We start from the raw sequence: 21,393 nt of genomic DNA, 5'->3' as shown, positions 1-21,393 counted from the left end.
CACGCATAGCTAACAACACCCACAGAATTGTGGGAGCTAAAGAATATCCTTCCAGCTGAGTTCACAGCTACTCAGAACCCTCGAGGGGACGTTTGCACACATGAAGGGTAATTCTAATAGAGAGGTGGAATGTTTGAGACAGGAGAGACAGCGGTTCTGTCTGCCCAGAGGGTATACTGAGAGACAAAGTTGATAGGCAGGCTGTGCCAAGAGTGTCTGATTCATCAGGCAAGCAGTGGAGGATGAGAGCAAGTGTGTATGTGTGGAGGTTAGATTCAGCAGAGCATTAGATGACTTCTCCAGTAGATGCCAAGCACTCAAATACCAAAAGCTTTGAATTGAGAAAGGAGTTTGGAATTTGGAATGTACTGCATTCTCTGTACCAACTCTTTTGCAAATTTAGACAGACTTTCATTTTCAAAAGGGAAAAAGGCTGCAGAAAAGTTGGAGGCAGCTAGTGGTTTTCCATCTAAAGTCTGCATATATCTGCTCTCCTAGCTCTCTCTCTCTCTCTCTCTCTCTCTCTCTCTCTCTCTCTCTCTCTCTCTCTTTCTCTGCTTCTGCTTAGATTCAGTCCTCCCTCGCCCTCCTGGATTCCATCACCTCTCCATCCATAACAGCTCCTGCTCAGTATCCCAAAGATAGGTTTTTGGCCTTGTACCAAAAGCACTCACAGGGAAGGGACATATATTAGAAGCTGCAATTCAGAGCATGCACAAAACAACAACAAGATGACAGCAGGACTTGAAATCATCACTGGAAAATAATGAAGATCAGGAACATCACCCTAATATTCATGCTGGACCAAGACCCAAGACTGTAAGAGATAAATTCATAAGTAGACATGTACTATAAATTCACTAGGGATGCACCAACATAAACGTTTTGGCTGATAACAACCCCCGATAATTCTTTATTTTTGAAAGCTGATAACCGATATATTGGCCAATAAATCTAAATCCAAATAGAATAGAAAAGCAAAAGTCTCACCATTAAAAGCCATGTCCCAAGCACATTCTTTTACAGAAGTGTTTTCATTATAATTTTATGTAGCCTATATGACAGACTTACATAACATACCTTCATGTTACACTTAACTGTATTTTCCTTTTCAAAGTGATTCCAATAATATTTCAAGCAATGCAAAACCATCATGGTGAACAGAGCACATCTGAAGTGTCTCAGCTAAAGGGAACAATAGCCTACATAATATATATCAGCTTTAATATATCTGTAATTGTACCAATATTCATCACGAATATTTGATTAGGCTAAGAGTAGAACTGTGCCTTTTTGACCATTGATTTTTCCAAATTGAAAAATGATCCTCCTGGAACAAAAACAAATAAGATCCAAGAGGCTGTGAAGACTGAATTATTCTTTCTGAGTGTGTTGAAACCCCCCCAAAATCATAAGGCCAACTCTCTGCCTTGTATGTACAAGCTTGAGAGCTCTGAAATAAATATCTACTCCAAACAGCACTTCTGACTGAATCTATTTAGGTTGTCTAAATGTTTATCTGGCTTGTCTTGTAGTCCTCTGCAAGCCAAGGGGTCATGTTGTCTAGCGCTTCCAAAATAACAAAACAAATTGTGTGGTGCGAGTTCAACAAACGTGCTTGTCTGGATTGCTATCACTGGCTTCATGTCAGATTGTTAAACTCTCAGTCATGTCGGGCTTCAACCGTTCTCTTTACCTGGAGCAGATTCTGGACATTGGCATATACCCACATAACCATCATAAAATCATCAAAATAAGAATAATACAGCTTGCATTCGGTACATTTGCAATACACCTTCCGACTGCTGGGAGGACAGTGGTGGCACATTGGTTTCAGCAGATGGTGGAAAGTCTAATAAAAAACCTCGTTCAGAGTAAAAGTGGATGAGGTTTTACGAACACAGACCAGGAAGCTTGTCTGTCTCAGAATCATAAATATTATGCATCTCCCATCCTGTATCTTAATCTAATCTGGGCTGTCCTAAATAGACGGGTCAGAGGCGTAACAATGCAGGGCCTTCTTTGGGCTAACCCCTGTAATTAATTCTTGTTTCCTGAAGCAGTTGTAAAAAAGACTATAAATGACCGTTTAACTCTGTTCCCCAGAGGGGCTGCCTCTTCCCGCATTGCGGAGCTCAAAATGGCACTTGCAACCACAGGCAACTACAGTAGTAGTAGTACCCACAGTGCCTTAGGCTCTGATCTGCCAGTTATGCAGACCTTCCAAACAAACAGTCTGTTTGTCGGGAGCATGGGGGGAGCCAGCCACGGCCGCTTTTGCCTTAATATAGTCCTGCTGATCTGTTGCCTGGCTTGAGCTGTAGAGGAAACCCATGTCAGATGTCGCTTATGGGCTGCCGGGTTTGAAATAGAAAGCTGTGGTGTAGCTCGGCTGGTACTTAACAAGTTGAAATAAACTCAAGGAAGGGTTCTGACTATTCGCGGGGCTGAACTGAGAACAGGAGCTGGCGAAGAAGGGTCAGTTCAGGAAGATAATCTTAAAAACAGGAAGGTGCTGACGATGCAGAAAACCCCTCCTACATTCTGCACAAGGTCAGGGCTCTCCTGTGAACAGTTTAGAAATTCATCTCAAACAATGCCACATGTGAGTATTCTCTAATTGTCCCAAATATTGGGAAAGACGATTGGTGCATGATGATGAGAAATGCATTCTTCTCTATAATTATCGAAAATAAATAAATAAATGAACAAATTTAATAAATATCAAACATGCTTATTTTGAATTTATTACTTTTTGTCAATTTAGAAATACCAAACTAATCTGAGTAAACAGAACAGTGTCCTTCTGTAAAGGTATAACGACAACGCTTGGATATTTCACTAAAGAAAGTTGTGAAAGCAATGCAAGATGTCACTTCTTTACTGAAAATCATGTTTAGTCATAGACCTACCACACACACACAATGATACATCATTTGTTTAAATGACAACACATATCACAGGAGTAAACTTCCTGTATAGTTGTTTTGTTAACATTCATACAGGAGTCAAAGTACACCTTTTAATAGACTGTGCCCATCATCAACTTTTTCTTTGCTCTCGATTAAAGTCGTAATTATGTTAGTTTTCTATTGGCAGTGACGCAAAGGTGTAATGACAAAGCTGAAGAGAAAAATATTTTGATATCTAGCTCATAGGTGAGCAGAAGGTACAGCTTTTCTGTTTAGTATGCCAAATATTTATGCATAAAATCTAAGGAGTAGATTTTAAAGATGGGTCTACGTTTTCATTAAAACTATGATGGGCAATGAATCATGAGAAACAAATTCTTATTGTTGCCTCAGACCAGTGGGAGACGACCTTGGCGTCTCCGTCTAGTGAATTCCATTGTGTTAGGATCATCTTTTTAGAGCAAAATTTTCTCTAATCTGTTACAATCTGTTGAGCGAGAGGCAAACCCAGAGAGATATACCATTCATCCGATGTACATAGCTGCTGGACGGTATCCATCACCGCTTCCAGGGCCTTAAATCACATCAGCAAAGCTTTAACAGCCAGCCGTAATCCTTCTCCAGTTCCTATGGCCCTTTAAAAAGGATGGCGGCTGTCAGCTAACCCGAACTAATGAGACTTGGACTTCAGGGATTAAAGGCAATTATTCCGGGTGGTGGACCAACTCAGTATCACTACAGTTATGGTAGGTGAAATGTACCATCATGAAATCTTCCAACTCTTTGAAATATCCTTTATTCTATTTGAAGTCAGATGTCACGGTCGCAATTAAAAATGACCTCAAATTTGTTTGGTGGTTCCTATAATCAGAATGAGGCTGATTAAGTATGCAGTGTGACGGTATGCTTGCCACACCGCATGACCGCATCTGTCCTGTCTGCATGGAATGAGGGCAGGGCAATATATTGAAAATCCATCATATGCATTACTCACATCGACCTTCATCAAATTAAGCAACAGTGTATTTTGATTACAAATGCTAACAAATTAGATCACTTATATAAAACAACATAATTTCATTTCTAGGGCTTTCAAACGATTAATCGCGATTAATCGCATCCAAAATAAAAGTACACACACATGCTTGTATACATTTAAGAAATATTTTCATGTATATACTGTATATATATATATATATATATATATATATATATATATATATATTATATATTAGGGCTGTCAAACGATCCAAATCGCATCCAAAATAAAAGGTTGTGTTTACATAATATATGTGGGTGTACTGTGTATAATTATTTTATATATATATATATTTAATATATATATATATATACACACACATGCTTGTATATATTTAAGAAATATTTTCATGTATATACTGTATAATTGATATATAAATATTTTATATATAAATAGTATTTTTTTCTTTATACATGCATGTGTGTCTATTTATATATATATATATATATATATATATATACACAAAATAATTATACACAGTGCACCCACATATATTATGTAAACACAAACTTTTATTTTGGATGCAATTAATCGCGATTAATCATTTGACAGCCCTATTATATATAAATATAAATAATATTTTTTTCTTAAATATTCATGCATGTGTGTGTATTTATATATATACAAAATAAAAATACACAGTGCACCCACATATATTATGTAAACACAAACTTTTATTTTGGATGCGATTAATCGCGATTAATCGTTTGACAGCCTTATTCACCATCCAATAGCTAATCTCGGAATGACGCTGAGAGCAAAGTTCATGGCCCAAAGCTAAATAAACCTTCAAACCAAACCACACAACCCTACGAAATCACTTTCATCTCTCCCTCCCTACCCGGGGTGGGGGTAAAGAAAAGCTGCCTAACATCTGTTGGGCAACAGAGACTGGGCAGAGGATGACTTTCTGAATACCGAGTACCCCCTTACTGACTCTCCAACTTTCTCCCTATCGTTCGAGTCTCCCACGCAAACACGCCCGCCCGGACTCCCGCTTACAGCTACTCAAACACATTCATCACTCAATTTGAATGTGCATTTACATTCTATCCTGCCCACAGCCTAAACATAATAACAGAAATAACAGAAAACGTATTCTGAATTGCTCAATCCACTTCCATGAAAACTAGCCAGCTTCTTCCAACCCAGTCTGATCTTTCACAACAACCACAGTCCTTATTACTGAGACAAGGTTTGTGCGTGCCCATGTACTGATCTAAAGCAGAGTGTTCAACCCATAAACTGCGACAAAATACGACAGACCACCAGAATGACTGGAAAGGCCATCACTAGGTCCCAATCGTTACACATGCTTACATTCAAATTGGCCACTTAGCATACCTTTTCAACAGCCCCATGTGTTTATCATTACCCAGAACTCTCTAAACGGCCAAACATTATTCTAGCGCTCTAAATAGAACTGCAGCGTTTAGCTCCAGTCCGCGCTGGATAACCGATGCCCTTCTAATGATTTATAAATGCTCGTAATTAGTGAAGGAACACTGATGGGTCATGACTTTACAATCACAAAATGTCATCAAGCCATTTAAAGTCCCCCTGTAGTCAAAAATGTTAATCCCTTAAAACTCACCTTTGATCACCAAATGACATATTTAAACTAGGGCTGTCAAAGGATTAATTACGATTAATCGCATCCTATAAATAAATATATATATAAATATTTTATACATAAATAATATTTTTTTCTTAAATATACATGCATGTGATGTGTGTGTGTTTATATATACAAAATAATTATACACAGTGCATCCACATATATTATGTAAACACAAACTTTTATTTTGGATGCGATTAATCGTTTGAAAGCCCAAGTACTCAGTATTCAGAAAGTCATCCTCTGCCCCGTCTCTGTTGCCCAACAGATGTTAGGCAGCTTTTTTTTTACCCCCACCCTGGGTAAGGAGAGATGAAAGTGATTTCGTAGGGTTGTGTGCTTCGGTTTGAAGATTTATTTAGCTTTGGGCCATGAACTTTGCTCTCAGCGTCATTCCGAGATTAGCTATTGGATGTTTTTTCTTAAAAAAAAAAAAAAAGATTCATGCCTTAAAATAGCTTGAATGTAACTCAACACACTTGCCTCGTTTAGTATACATGACTCTATGAATACGCAAATTAGCCCCGCCTCCACTCACTCACACCAGCTCAGAGATCCACTCGTTGACCTGATTGGTTACAAGGTTGTTTGTGACGTCAGAAACACTGCGTTTTTGAGACTGTATTTGGTTCACTGCAGTTCTAAGGAGAAAATACTCAGCAATGGTGTTGTTGACTTGTGAATATGCACATGGTTTGCCTTAAAGCCGATTAAAAGCACCACATGGACATAACATCGAAAGCTTGATTTTCACCACAGGGGGACTTTAATTAGGAAGCTAAGAGAGCTTTGACTACAAACATTAAAAGGAACAAAATGGGAAAGAAAAATCAATTGAAGACGAGTGCTTCAAATTATCTAGCAAGATAAATGCTAAGTTGTGCAAAAAGAGTGACCTTCGAAACTAGTAATAATGAGTGGATGTGGATGAGTTAACAGGAAAAGCTTTTTTGTGCCCCCCTCCAGGGCAAAACTCAGATTGAGAGTCTCTGAGCATGGGTGACCGTCTGGCCCAAAGTGTCAATGAAACATAATCAGGAATACATTCTGCTTTCTGGAACATCAACTCTTTCAGATTCTAAGTGCAGCCCCTATGTAAGAAAAGTCATTTTGAAACAGTGAAGAAATACGGGCATCATTCTAGTACCAGGCAGAAACAGGAGATCTCATCTGAGATGTGGGAGCTTAATAAACATTATCAGTAAATGATCAAATGTGACAGAGGAAGAGGACCGGAAAACTTCCTTTTCATCCTTCTCTTTTTAGGCTGATAAAAAAAAAATAAAAGGTATGGTAACATCACCATGAAGGTATATTCAAAGGTAATACTTGTATAGACATTATCTTTTATACCTATATACAATATTTTATCAGACCTGTATTTTTCTGGCAACAAAACAATAAGGGTTTCTCAAATAGAGTGACAGCCTTAAACTAAATCTAAACAGAAAACAAAAATGTATCAAATTAAATGGGTTCATTTACATAACTATGTGAACAGACTGATTCCCTCACTGTAAAAAAATATTTTCAAGATTTGTTTTCACAACATTTTTTCTTTTGTCAAATCAATTTAAATAATTTATTTAGTTCAGATAACTTATTATTTTGAGTTTCTGATGTCATTGTATTAACTCACTTTTTTCCATTTCAATCAACTTAAAATTTTTAGGCAACCAGGTTACTTAATTTTTTAAGTTAAACCAACAATATTTTTAACAGTGCTAGAATGAATCAATCAATGTCAAATGTGTTATAATGTTGAATTTTTTCAGCTCCCTCGACTCTATAAAGCTATGTGTGCAATTCAAACACATAAAAACGGTGTATGGCATTATGAAAATTAAAGGCTACTTGTTAAAAAAAAATTACAGTAAAAGTTACAGTTTTGAAGACAGCAGAGCCATTTTCAAGTTAGTGAACAAGTACGTTTCTACTCGCTTTGATAGCAGAAAAAGCAACTACATGACTTCCCAATATGAAAGGAAAGAGACATCCTGAACTATACAATCACATACCAAAAATATGACCGAAAAAACTAAAATTTCTACCACAGAAATACACATAAAACACAACTCAAACTGTATTTGTGGTTATGAACTCTAAACATTGTTTTATCTCTAACTAGAGCGACAGGAAACAATTTAGACAGTTCCAACTGTGCAAAGTGAGATTTTATTGTGTAGTGATTATGTTTATGATGAGATGATAAGCATATGTTTAACCCATGTCTTTCTCGACATAGTTTATTCTGAGAAGATCGTCAAGAAGAAAAAAAAAACGAGAGCCAACAGGTGAAAGAGACCAAGCTCAACATTCCTGCCCGGACAAAAATAAAGACATGATAAAAGTTCACTCCGCTGTCCTACAGGCTCTCATCCCTTGATTCTCTACGCCTTTCATATGTCCCATAAAATACAACCGCAACGTAACTGCACAGCACTTTTCATGCTAAATATATGGTTTGGTAAATGGCTGTGAATGTAGCGAAAATTAAAATGACGATCATTCATTACACTTGCCTTTTCCTGGAAAGCACTTTTTAAATCTTGTATTGTGTTGGTATCTTGAGACGATCTCTCAGTCTCTTTCTCTCCCGAGCCGAAAGCATGAGGGCTTTGTTACCCAGCAGTCATGTTGTCCTAACCTCTCTTGATCACACAAAAGCCACTCACATGCCACATGTAGGCATCCATTTACGCCTCTTTAGAAGCAGAAGATCAAAAGAGTCATTACGCCCACAGGAGGAACAATACACAGATACAAACCTCTATCTGCTCATAATCATAAACATATATGCAAATAAATAATCTTTTTTATTATTATGATCTACAAAAGCCCATGACTATACCAAAGATATGACAACCCATCAAATATAAGACAATCTATTACACTGTGACATTTTTGGGTCATTTGGGTTAGTTTAAACTCTACAGAGAGGTTTTTATAAATATCGGCATATTTCCTTAAATCGCTACTTATCGGCATGACTTAACATATTAGTAAATTCCATCAGTTTGTCTCTTAAAAAAATGTAAATGTTTTCATTTTAAGCACATTTCAATCAATGTGATATAGTTTAAAAAAAAAAAAACATTTTATCAGCAAGGACTAAAATTCAACTAATTGGTCATTTTGACACTATAAATTCTCTATTTTATTGTCTTTTGTTCTACTGCTATTTATTTTCCAGAAAAGAAAAAGCCATGGGTTCTGTCTCACAGGTATCTCGTTTCAAAGAGCCGAGTGTTTGGGGTCTGACTGATACGTGTTGTGGGGTTTGTTTTCATCAAGAAATAGCTCAAATCAAACTCCAATAGAGGTGAAGAAGTAATAACCATGACATGAATAAAGACGTACCATTAGAAATATACGATGGATGACACTTCAGAGGGATGCCAGCAAAAAAGCGTGATTATGCACACTAGTTTAAGGTTTTATTTAATGCATTCAACAGCCAAACCTTCCCAAGAAGACACACAAGTGCTAATGACCACACTAACAATGCAAACAAAACACTTGTCACAGAGGAAAACACTTCCAATAGTTTTATGTTTTCTGAGTTTTACAGTATGAGTACTATCAAGGCCAACAAGAACATGATGTTGTGTTCATACGGTTATAGTAATGATTAAAGTAACTGTCAGGAAAAAAAAAAAAAAAAACTAAAGTCAGCTCAGGAAAACTGAAGTGGTTTCATTCATGGGATAGAAAGTTTTTTTGCTACTTTTATACGGGAACTATTTGAACAGCCTGACTTTAGAAACTTTCAACACACTTTACACTCAGTAAAAATGTCTTTTACATTTTTTAAACGTAGCCTACACTCTGTAAACTTGTATTTACACTAAAAACTTGGTTCAAATTCGTGAAAACTTTGTTTATAAACTTTAAAAAATGTTGTTTAATGGAGCTTTTTTACATTTCTGTTTCTACATCCATTACAATTTACACTGTACATTCAAATACTTTGTTTATACGCTGTTCTGTAACGTTACATCCTGCAAGTTTTTAACTCTTGAAACTTGATTTCTACACTTTAAACTTTTGTTTGTACACTCTTTACAATATGGAAAGATGGTTTATGTATGCCAAAACAAAACTTTTTCACTTGGAACTTTATGCCAATACATTAAACTTTGACATCTAACGTTACACAGTTTACAGTGACGTCGAGTTTGGTGTAAAACTTTGTTTTCACATCTAACGTTACACGTTCTGAGGGGAAAATGATCTTCATGCATTCCAGAACAAAAAAAGAACATTTTTAACACTTTACACTTTCTCCTCATCCTATGGCGTTTGCAGTGCGTCTCGTGCAGGATAAATTAGTGAATACACATGAAATCTTCGCACTGTTACACACTTCAGCGGAAGAAGCTCGTCACTGTAGCGGTGTGTGAAGCCTCTCCAAATGTTCTTACCTTTTACAGGAGGGCAAAAGCTGCGGGCAGCCGGACACACTAGAAATGAAACACATTATCTTGATAGCAGATCCGTACGGGGCCCTCCATTAGACGCGGGCGCAAAGTGCAAAACAACGGGAAAAGGAGCAACGATCATGCCGTTGCGTTGCTTTCGGTCCAGAACGTGCGCGTGAACGCCGCCGAGTCAAAGTACGTACTCAAACCTTCAGGTCCCGGTGAAGTTCGTAGCAAGTGAACCCTACTAGTCTAACTGTTTCACTTTGTCTTCTCTTTCCCCTGCATACATTTAAGTTTCTCTCTCTCTCTCTCTCTCTCTCTCTCTCTCTCTCTCTCTCTCTCTCTTTACTACTACTGTCTTTTTCTACACACACGGAGAGTGAGAGAGGGGATCATATTGCTCTGCAGCTCGTCAGAGCAGGAATGTTCCAGCCCTACAGCAGCAGGGCAGAGCTTCATGCAGGGGGTTGCCCTACTCTACTGCCTCTGTGTGTGTGTGTGTGTGTGTGTGTGTGTGTGTGTGTGTGTGTGTGTGTGTGTGTGTGCGCGCGCGCGCGCGCGCTTTAATGAGTATTAGCACCATGCCCAACATTACCCCATCCTCAGCTTGCATTTTGTCAGACTGGAACTATTTTCACTTCAATATTTATTTAAATTTAACTTAGTGATATATGCTTGGTTTTAACTAAAATAATAAAACAATACTAGGATATTAACACTTTACAATAAGGTTTATTACAAAACAATTACGTGACGTTTACACGTTTGTAAAGTACAGACAATTACTAATATTGCGAAATATTTTATATTTTAAAATGTAATTTATTTCTGTGGTGTCAAAGCTGAATTTTTAGCATAATTATTCCAGTCGTCAATCATACGATCCTTCAGAAATTATTCTAATATGCTGATTTGCTCAAATGTTTCTCAAGAAACATTTCTTATTATCAGTGTTGAATTCACTGCTTAACATTTTTGTGTAAATGTAGTGAAAAACAAAATTTTTTCAGGATTATTTGATGAATAAAAAGTTCAATGAACAGCATTTATTAATTTCTCTCTCTCTCTCCTCTCTTTCTCTCTCTCTGGTATCATTGTCTCCACAATTTATGTATTTATTTGTTTGTTTGTCTGGGTTGAGGGCCCTTTTGAATTGAACTGAGAATGTCTTTCAAACTTCAATTCTATTCCTCAATTTCATTTGCATTATGAAACAGGAATAAGAATTGTAATGCACATTTTAATTAAAGAAGCAAAATTAAAATGTATTAAAAAAATGACATACCTGCAACGTGTAATTTTTAACATGACAAGTGTGTTTGACAAAGCCTTAAAATGTTAAAACAGTCTTGAAGAACAGAATAGTCCTTACAGACAAGTGCAAGTATTTTAAAATAGCTTTCTGTCTTACAACTAATTGTTTATCTATCAGTTTACATCTACAATTCATTTAATTAATATCTTACATATTTCTCTAAGCCTGTGTAAGGTGAACTTTTGCTGAGCGCTATAATGAGACAGATGTGGTTGTGATTGGCAGGTGGTGTCCCTGTTTACATACCTCCATAATCCTCAACAATGCAGGAGTTTTCAGGAAGAATGTGATATATTTGTACAGAGCACATTCCTCAGTCATTCACCAACAAGGACGGTTACAAAAAAGACCATATGGATTAAGAACAGCAGGCCAATAGCATTAGCTTTTATAGCGCCTGTTTAAAACGAGTGTGTGCCTTATTTGAGCTACGTTCTGTGGATCATTTTTGGGTTGGACGTAGCTTATGTTGTTTGGCTGGGACTATTTTGTGAGATGAGGGTGTGTGTGGGGAGAAGTTCAGGTGTGGGAGTAATAACTGGCCGGTGTGTGTGTGAGCTTGTGTATGAAACAGTCATTTGTTCTGTGTATGGGCATGTGTAAATAACTTAATCGTCTTTGCACATGTAATAATTGGACTAGGCCAGTGATGGGACGGCCCACCCGGACCGGAGGACAGCAGGTGCTGCCAGCCTTCTGACGGCCCATTCCAGTGGAGGGAGTGATTCAGTTCCTTCCAGGTCTGCAGAGAAACATAATGTTTGTGATCTTGCCCAAGCTGAACAGCCTATAGATTCCTGACACCAGAGAGAGAGAGTGTGTGTTGGAGTGTGATGGCCCTCTTATCTGACAACTGCTGCTTTTTATTCTGCTTGAGAGGATCTGGACATGCCAACATGCCCCCCAGCTCCCCACTTTTCTCCCTTTTGATTTTTATGTGAAACAGATTTACAGCTGTTGTCAATACATATTGTGAAATAATGATCAAATCTTATAAACTTGTTAGTGGTGGTTGCATCACTATTATTATTGCCCGTGAATGTATATTAAAAATGTGGCATGTGACTCGTCCCACATTGTGAGTGTTGAAGTAGGGATGACCAGATTAATCCTCACACAAAAATATGATTTTTTTTCAATATAATACTAGAGTTTTCTTTTTATTTGACCTGAATGTTAATTCATTCAAAAAACTTTGAACTATAGTTGCATTCAGAAGGAACTGTTTTTCCAGTGGCTCATATGAAAGAAACAGTTTGGTGCTTAACAAAGTGATAAAATAAGCATTATCATACTCCAGTAAATAATAACCAAGCTTCTTTTGGTTATTCATAGGTTTTTGTAGTGTGTACAGTATTAAACTATAGACATACACTACCAGTCAAAAGTTTGAAATAATTAAGATTTTTTTTTCTACTTTTTTTTAACCAAGGCTGCATTTATTTGGTTAAAAATAAGCTAAAACAGTAATATTGTAAAATATGTTTTCTTTTTTAAATTTAAATATTTTCTATTTCTCTTTAAAACAAAGGAGTAATGTCAGTACTTGCTTTTTAATATTGATGACCATAATGACCCATTTTTAATCCCAAATCACTAAAATGTATACAATTTTATACAGGTATTGGTATTTATATCAATTATATAATTCTTGATACTTGATGTTGGATCAAAAAGTAAAATGTATCACCAATTCCTAGTGATAAGACTTTTTTGCCTAGTAACAACAAAAAGGGCAAATATTAATTAAAACTGAGCCATATGAATATAACATAATTATAGGAATTAAAGCAGAGAATTTTGAGGTGGGCGCTTTTGAAGCACTCAGAAGTTGAACACCTGTATGACCACCACCAACAACTTCATATTTTCTTGCATTTAAAGTTAAATATATCTACTGTACATATTAAGGTTTTTTATTGGCATCTATGGAACCTTTCCATTGGACAAAAGGTTCTTTATGGTGGGAAAATCATTCTTTAGATTATATGAAAATGTTCTTCATACTAAGTTCTTTCAATAACCATTCACTGAAGGATTCTCTAGGGAACCAAAAATGGTCCTTCTATGGTATCGCTGCGAAAACACCCAAATGGATCCATTATTTTTACGGATGTAGCTTTAATTATCCTCACACATTGTGGTTCTGCACGTGATTTCAACATTTTATCCAGTCCATATTATCGACCTTTGCCCACAACAGTTCCATTCCTCTCACCTCTCTGAGCTTTTCGTCTTCCTGAATGGGATTTTGTCTGGGAAGAAAGCTCAGCCCAAGCCAAGAGCAGCATGCTGTCCTGACTCTATAAAGGCCTGTGTATTGGGCTGCGTGGATTCGACAGGTCCTGGAATGAAATCAAAGCTGTTAGCATGAACCAGACTCCTGGAGAGTAAGTGTAGACCTTTGCACACACTGCTCATGTATGTTACATCTCTCTGTTCAGGTCGCAGATCTTTCCTCCTCTAGTTCATTACCTCTCTTTTGCCCTCCTTGTCTCTGGCTTTGTGTTTTGCGCTGGTGGGAGTGTGTGCATGCACGTGAGAAAGAGCGAGCTACTGCTCAGAGGAGGGGGAGTTCGAGGGGAATAATTTGACACAGTCTCATGTGAAAGGCCAGAAAGCGGGCAGTCCACAGCGAGCAGGGGTCTTCATACAAAAGAGTTTGGAGGGGGTCAGGCACAGCAGCGAGAGACTTAGAGAGGCCGGAGCCATGCTGGGAAGTGAAGCCGGTACAGAGATTCCCCTCTGGTCTGCAGTCTCAGTTTCTCATACCAACATGTCAGTTCAGAATGAGTAACCATTCTGATGGCCATGTGTGCTTCTGAAAAGCCTCATAAATAGGACTAATCTTAAACCAAGTAAACTAAAATGTTTGGTATCGTTCGGACTTTTTAAAGCCTATACAGTCTAACAATCAAATGTTTTGGAAAATTACTGTAAGTTTACCCAAAAATGAAAATGATCCCATAATTTACACTGTAAAAAATAATCCTGTAAAAAAAAAACGGTAAACTACGGGCAGCTGTGGTTGCCAGCATCATACCATAAAAAACGGTGTGTTACTGTTTTTGAAATGAACAGCTAAACACTGTATTGTCAGCTACAGTATAAAACTTTAATTTAACAGCTATATGCTCCAACACAAAAACAGTAACACACCGTATAGTTACGGTATGATGCTGGCTACACTGGATACACTGCCTGTGAAACTTTCATCCATCATAAAATAATTTATATCGAGTTTGCTTTTCTGCGTTTTTCGCATTCGTAGAAAGCCTTTTGAGAGGTGTTTTGACGATTCAGAGCCACCGAATGACAAATATGAAAAAACGCATATTAATTTTTTGGACTCTCTCTTTTTGGAGTGTGCAAGGACCTTTATAATAAAAAATATTCTGGCTTTTCCAAGTACTGTAAAAACAAATCCTATAAAAAGAACTGTTATACTACTGGTAGCTGTCGTTGCCAGCATCATGCCGTAACTATACGGTGTGTTACTGTTTTTGTGTTAGAGCATATAGCTGTTAAATTAAAGTTTTATACTGTAGCTGGCAATACGGTATTTAGCTGTTAAATTTCGAAAACAGCAACACCGTATTTTTACGGTATGATGCTGGCAACCACAGCAGCCAGTAGTTTACCGTTTTTTTTACATGATTATTTCTTAAAGTGTATGCTCTAACACAAAAACAGTAACACACCGTATAGTTACGGTATGATGCTGGCAACCACAGCTGCCAGTAGTTTACCGTTTTTTTACAGGATCTGTTTTTAGGCCGTGTGTCCACCAAAGCGTTTTTCCACGCGCCTGACGTACGTTTTTAATTGTTTTCAATGGGAGCGCGCATTTTTTAACGGCATGAGCATAACGAGACGCTGAGCGTTTTTTTCACGCTGAAGCACCGAGCGCCCAGCGTTTTTTATTGGTCACCGAGAGTTTAAAAATGTTCAACTTTGGATAAAACGCAGCGCTCATCACTGTCACTTTTTACCCACCGTTCAATCACAGTGAAGGAGGGGCGGGACTAAACAACACTGACCAACTGTCACAACATTCTTCCTGTACAACAACATCAACCAGCAGAGCTAACCGAACAACATGGGTGAAAAATACATTTTTAGTATGAAACAAATTATCTGCAAAATCAGTTAAACTATGCTGAGGATATTCTGTATCATAGCAACGTTAAGTCTCAGCGGAAAAAAACGCTGCGCTGCCAAAACGCTCTCAAGCACACAAAGCTAGGCATCTTCAGCAGAGTGTCTAGCATTTTCAGCTGGCTAAAACACTTTGGTGGACACACGGCCTTACACTGTAGAAGTCAATGGCTACCGTCAACTGTTTGGTTACCGATTTTCTTTAAAATAACTTATTTTGTGCAGGTTCATTTTTGGGTGAAATATCCCTTTAAAGCCAGCATGAAATCAGTGTTTTCAATATTTTAATACACTTAAAGTCTGGTCTTACTGTGCATAATTCATTATTCCAGAAAAAAATATTTATATTTGTAGTGTTTTATCAAAAATTTCCTTTCTCTGCCTCTTCAATGACTTAACGATTCAATCAATTTCACATCGATAAAATCATGAATATTCTATTTCACGATCCATCAGGTTGCAAAATGGGTTGAAATGCATTTTATGTTGATTTGACCCATTTCTGCTATTAAAAAAGTATATTCAAAGTAACTTTATATTTTTATTATTGTGTTCGAAATTCATAAACATTGAAATCCAAACCCATACAGTATGATGAGCTCTTCCAGACAGGATTTAATGAACTAACCTTTGACACAAGGACACACATTCCTGTGTGAGGCTGAGGATTCTCGCAGGTTTGATTTAGCTGTGTACTCTGACCTCTGACCCCTGAGTCTAACCCAAAGCCCTAATGGCACTCTTGCTATCTCTAATGACCTTTTGATAGTGGGAGAGGAGGACAGACAGTGGAGCATCACGGCCCCCGCTGGAAAAGTCAACACTACCTTGTCTTGCTTTGCAGCTCGTAAACACTCTGCTGACAGCGATCAGATCCTGATTATCCCGGGACACACACTCACACAAAGCAAACAATAAACAGGCACCTGACAGGGATTTCTGATACAGTGGCTAATTTTAAGGTGCTTGAAGTAAGGAGGTCTTATTTTCTGGGGTCTATTTGTGTTTTACAGTTCCACTAAAAAAGTGTGTGTGTATGTAAAAAAAACCCTGTCTAGATCATATTTCATTGAATTAAAAAAAAGATTACCATAATTAATTGGCATAAAATCATTGCTGTACTACAAATACTTACATAATGTATAAACATTTTTCATTTTAAAGCTACACTGTGTAACTCTTTTAGTTTATTAGCTAAAAACACTTAGTTCTTTCAAAAATGTATGTGCTCATTAATGTATATTTACTTTGTTCAAGTAATAAAGTATTCTCGTGAGTGTATAATATGCCATTGAAAATACATACAGGTAAGGGGTTCCAATATCGGTCGCCATGTTGCCCCTCCATCTTGAAAGTACATTAGCCAAAGAGGGACATACCCGTTAATTCAAGCTTTGCCTTTCACGTTTACGTTTGAGTTAACACTCATGGACGAGGTCGAACTGGAAGCCATGTTAATCTTGGACTACATTGGCCACCGTAGGAGTTAAAACGAAATCGGAATTGAGAGGAACAGAAACTAATATTCACTGGATGGTCATATACCTTTTCACCACTAGATGGGGGTAAAAATCACACAGTGTAGCTTTAAGTATACTTTATTGTTTTGTTTTTTTTAATTCAAATAACTATAATGAAAATACGATTCATTATTTTTGGTAAAATATGCGTAATTTTCTTGAAAAAAAAAAGGCTACAATTTGTATTTTTAAGCAATTTTTGTTCTTCTTTTGATATTGGGGTAAAATATGACCTCAAAATTTTAAATTTTTATTTGCAAATTCAGGGGAGGGGACTTATTACCACAAAATTTCTAATTTATTAATTAAAAAAATCTTATAAGTTGCATTATTTGATGAGTTCTGTTGACATTGTAATGTTTATCAGTACATTAATATTTACAAATTCCTGTGTTCACTCTTCCACCGGAACTAGACTCGAGTACAGCCGTACAAGAAACCAGCGATTAAAGTTATAAAGTTATAGATTTCATATAGATTACTTTTATGCTGGATGGATGTGCTTTTTTGGGCTTCAAAATCTAGGGTACCATTCAGAGTATCCCCCACCAATTTAATATGTCAATCATATCATATCTATCATATCATATCATATAATGTCCAATTATTGAGCTCAGTTCTTGAACATTAAACCCGTTTTGTAAAAGTCGCAGTACAGTATGTAAAGAAACTCCCTTTACTGTTGTACAACACACGTAACCAATATCCCTCAGAAAGGCCATATATCTTAACTCAGACAGGTGTGTGTGTGTGTGTGTGTGTGTGTGTGTGAGAGAGAGAGAGAGGGATTTAAACACCACGAACCCCCCACCCATCTGGTTTGTGCATCACTGCCTGAGATTGTATTATCCATTCTGGCCTCTCAGGGAATTTCATCAGTATGTTACATCTCACTTATTCACTCATCTCTCTGCACTCTGTTCTTTCACATTCTTTCGGCCTCAAACATAAGTCATTCATTCGCATACACACACTCAGAACCCCACTTCTCTCCCTGGAGAGTTCGCAGAGTGTTTGCCTTATGTACTCCCCTCATCCTATAATATGTTCGGACCAACTACATCGACTTTTCTGTTTCAAACCAGACAGATTCTAGACAGCGATTTAAAGGGATAGTTCACCCAAAAATGAAAATTCTGTCAGTATTTACTCACCCTCATGTTGTTCCAACCCCGTAAGACCTTCGTTCATCTTCGGAACACAAATTAAGATATTTAAGATATTAAGATCGCTCCTGCATACAGTCCGTAGGCTTCTTGAGGGACTGGCTCTTGCTGTCCCCGAAAAGTCATTAAAGACATCGTTAAAATAGTCCAAGTGACTACAGTGGCTCAATCTTAAGTTTATCAAACGACGAGAACACTTTTGTGCACAAAAAAACAACAAAAATAACGACTTTATTTCAACTATTCGTTTATTTCTCCCTCTGCGCGAGTCAGGTTACTAGTTTAATAGCGTAAGCTTCTGTTATTGTACGTCACACGCATCACACACATGACCAGCGTCGGCCAATAGTGAGCCTACGTGTGACGTAGCTCTACGCAATCACACTACGTTAACTGACTACAGGCCCATGGAGAAGGAAGTGAATAGTCGAAATGAAGTCGTTATTTTTGTTGTTTTTTTGCACACAAAAGTGTTCTCGTCGTTTGATAAACTTAAGATTGAGCCCCTGTAGTCACTTGGACTATTTTAACGATGTCTTTAATGACTTTTCGGGGACAGCAAGAGCCAGTCCCTCAAGAAGCCTACGGACTGTATGCAGGAGCGATCTTAATATCTTAAATATCTTAATTTGTGTTCCGAAGATGAACGAAGGTCTTACGGGGTTGGAACAACATGAGGGTGAGTGACAGAATTTTCATTTTTGGGTGAACTAACCCTTTAAGGCATCATAGGTGCGATTCTTCACAAAAGCTGTAAGTTATGCTACATTTTACGTTACTTTGCTTTGGCCAAATTTTAGGGAAGCATCACCTACTCGCCTTCAAAGAGGAGGCAATCCCAGAATGCACTTAGAGGTTCTGAACATTATAGATAGGAGGCAACTTTTGAGCTACACAAAGCAGGAGACTGAATTGATTTCAATCGACTATAGCGTTAGCTTGTTGCTAAGCTAAAGGCACAATCCTACAAATATTGGGTAAAACAAAAACTTATTGCACTGACATATTTTATCAAAACTTAAATAAAAGCTTATAATCAACATTTCTCTCATTTATTTATTTTCTTTAAAAGGTAGCGATTTTGTATGAATTTGAATGGAAAAGAAAGTAGCCTAATCATGAATGTCCATCGCTAAAACCATTGTACAAAACGTATAAATAAGATTGTACGAATTAATAATTAGCCACAAGTTTCCCCAAAACATTAAAATAGATCATAGTCCACCATCTTGGATTTATTTTTTCCCTGAGCTTGTTGCAATTCATTTCAGGATTCACTGTGAAGGACAGACACATGTAATCCACATGTGAACTTTAACCACAGGCATATTCTTGTGTGATCAGAAAGTTTCCCAGAATGCAACTGTGTAACATATACATGCAGCTTTAAAAAAAAAAATGTTTCTGTCTTTTCCTCTCTGGATGACATTACATGGATATTGTAGACAGGGTCTCGTTAAAGATAAGCTGGAAAGGGATGACACGACAGGGCTCATCCGTGATGGAGTGCGTGAATGTGGAACTGGGGAAATGGAGGGGAAGAAAGCAGGTAAAGAGAGTGAACAGTCACAGGGTTCAGTAATGTCTCCTTCAGAGTCGACCTCTCCGCTGATTTATAGCGCGGGGCTCCTGAGAACATCACAACACACTCACTCGCACGGCTGCATGTGTGTGAGAACACGCGGAGATACACACATGGAAGTATGTATAAGCTGTGGGGGACAGGAAGGAGTAAAAACGCATACACTCGCTTGTCAACTGTTCTTAAACTGGGTTAAAACAATCTGGATCAGAGTTCAGGGCTCTTATTTGGATATAAATATGTATATTGCCAGTTTGTGTGTCAATCTGTTCCATTTTTTTATTTGCTCCAGTCCAGTTTTTTTTTCTCCCCCAGTTCTAGTTAAATCACAAAATAAAATGTAACTAAATGCACCCTGTTTCTGATTAACATCCAAATATAAAAATAGCAAATTTGCACGGTTTGGACTATCTTTATGTTGTTCTTTTTTTTTTTTTTCCTCACCATAATACTATCACTAATGTTGCATCATGGGTAATTGATTTTCGGAGATGGATATCATGTAATATCTTCCAAAATCCCAATTTAACATCTGATTGTGACTTAAAGGAGCAGTTCACTTTTAAAAAAAAAAACTTTTGCTGATAATTTACTCACCCCCATGTCATCCAAGATGTCCGTGTCTTTCTTTCTTCAGTCGAAAAGAAATGAAAACATTACAGGTTTTTTCTCCATATAATGGACTTCAATGGGGTCCAAACGGTTCAAGGTCCAAATGACAGTTTCAGTGTCGCTTCAAAGGGCTTTAAACGATTACAGACGACAAATAAGGGTCTTATCTAGAGAAACGATCAGCCATTTAAAAAATGTATAAAAAAGTTGAAGTTTTATAAGCACAAATGCTTGCCTTGCTCTGTTCTGTGATGCGCGTTCGTGACTCTCCTGTTCGAACTCGTTCATCAAAATGAATGAATCTTTTTTTGAGTCATTTGGTCCATAAATGAACAAAATGAACACCGTTGCCGATACTACCAAACTCTTCTTAAAACCTGCTGAAATCCTCCAAAAAACAAGTATTTGGTTGGTTAGAGAGCACATCACATAGGCAAACATTCACACACACACATATGCTAATACAGTTTCAGACTCCTGCTAGTAATTGAACCGCTAATCCCTCGAAGTGAAGTATTGCCTTCTTTTCATCACATCCGTCAGCTGATGACACTCGCTACACACACCTGCTCTGCATGAACGTAACCTGAGGGTGCATTCGAAGGGCACACAGAACGAGTGAAGTAATTAGATGACATCACTTACTAGCTGTCATGCAGCCGACCAATGGCAAACTAATAAAAGCAATAAAGGAGGCAGACACGGCTAAATACCGTCGTGGTTGTGACTCTGAATGGGCTGAACATGAGTGGGATTACCGCTCACACACTCAGAGAGAGAGGGCTTATCGGCTCTCATTCACACCCGTCGGAGGCGGCTGGGTGTTGTCATGGTAACAGGAAGTGAGAGGCAAGCCTTCAAGATGGCCACCAGCTTGTGAATGGGTGCATTCCTCAGCGCAGGGGTGTCCCGTTGGGTCTGTGTGTGGTTGACGGGGGGAGGAGGTGATTGTAGTGAGTATTTACTCCGAAAGGGACACTATATAAATAGTAACTGCTGCTGTTTTAAGAACTTCCTGTCACTAGGTATTCCATAAAACAGTAGTTA

At 37.6% G+C, this 21,393-nt stretch overlaps 1 protein-coding gene across 5 annotated transcripts in view; it reads right to left on the bottom strand.

Annotated features, from left to right (window-relative positions):
• Window positions 1-21,393, bottom strand: part of cdon (cell adhesion associated, oncogene regulated) — a 127,753-nt gene that overhangs the window by 42,808 nt on the left and 63,552 nt on the right. Inside the window, exon 3 of one of the 5 annotated variants that reach the window (XM_089135341.1) lies at window positions 13,527-13,653. The exons of 2 other annotated variants lie outside the window; for them this stretch is intronic. The gene's annotated coding sequence lies outside the window, so the exon portion shown is untranslated. Of the gene's footprint in view, window positions 1-9,993; window positions 10,461-13,526; window positions 13,654-21,393 lie in introns of those variants that run through there. 2 more of the 5 variants (XM_039647609.2, XM_039647610.2) reach the window with 2 other exon arrangements.

This window comes from Pimephales promelas, chromosome 10 (genome assembly GCF_988280905.1).
Source record: "Pimephales promelas chromosome 10, fPimPro1.hap1.1, whole genome shotgun sequence".
NCBI lineage: Eukaryota > Metazoa > Chordata > Actinopteri > Cypriniformes > Leuciscidae > Pimephales > Pimephales promelas.
Note: the sequence above shows the minus strand (reverse complement) of the source record. Positions and strands in the feature narration are given on the sequence as shown.